Genomic DNA, 1,155 nt, shown 5'->3' on the forward strand with positions numbered 1-1,155 from the left:
GATTGGGGGGAGGAGTGACTCCTGCCCAAGGGACCCCGGGGTCAGAGTAAAGTGAGTTAGCTGGGTTAGTCAAATTGAAAAATGGAGGTCGTTTTGTTGTTGGTGGGAGTGTAGGCTCGAAACCCATTTGGAGGGTGCAGGAGCCCTGTTGGCAGGGCTTGGGAGCGTGGCTGCGAAAGGTGAGTATCGCTGAGTGGGTACCCCGGGCACCAGGCTAGTCGGACGCGGTAGGCCATGGGCCCATAGGGGGCCGGGATAGAGTAGTGGGCACGGGTGCGCCTGCTTGGTGCGGGGGCCGGGGCGCCATTGGCCGCGTGGGCAGTGTAGTGGGCACGGGTGACCCTCGGAAAGAGGGAGCCCGGGAGGCCGGCCTGCCACGTGTGCGTTTCAGGGAGGTGCCATGGGGCACTCCCGGTGTTAGGGGCTGGTAGGCTCGGAGGCAGTGTAGTGCCCGGGGGTGCCATAGCGGGAGGGGGAATCGGCAGAGGGTCGTGCCTGCCAAGGGAGCCACGTGTCCCAGCCAGGAGACCGTGTGAGGGCACGGAGAGAAAATTGGGGCGAGGCCCGAGGTATGAGACACCAACACAGGCGACGGGAATCTGGGTTGTTAGAACCAATAGTTTAAGCGAGAGGCGCTTGTTGAAAGCCCGGGGTAGTTTAACAGTTAAATGGTTAGGGTAGATTAGGAGATGTGCCCCTCCGCACCATCCATCCCCTCGCTGTCGTTGTGGGCCGCTGGACCCACTTTGGTTAAAGATCGCCGAACTCTGAGGAGGCCATTCTGAGGCTTCGTTGGGCCTCGACACAGGACGTTAGCTCTCCCTTATTCCCCTCCGGGAAGGAACGTAGGGGTTGGGAGTAGGCGAGGTGACAGGATAGGTTAGCCGAACAAGGACGATAAAGGGGGTTAGGGGACGATTTATAGTGGGAAGTAAAAATAAAAACAATAAAAAAATAAGTTGGGGCTAAATTGGGGTTTGACAAATTAAGGAAGTAGGTATGTACAGTGACAGGCAAAGGCGATAGGTGGGAGGAGACAGGTAGGTAGGTCCGAGCCCGCCTTCCAGAGTGGCCAGCACCACCGCACTCCCTCACCAACCTCCACTGAACGGCAAGCTGGCCAACTTCATCGGCTGGCCGTGCTTTGCTTCAAGG

The sequence above is a fragment of the Eptatretus burgeri genome, chromosome 5, assembly GCF_056783735.1.
Source record: "Eptatretus burgeri isolate ZD-2024b chromosome 5, Ebu_testis_v1, whole genome shotgun sequence".
Taxonomy (NCBI): domain Eukaryota; kingdom Metazoa; phylum Chordata; class Myxini; order Myxiniformes; family Myxinidae; genus Eptatretus; species Eptatretus burgeri.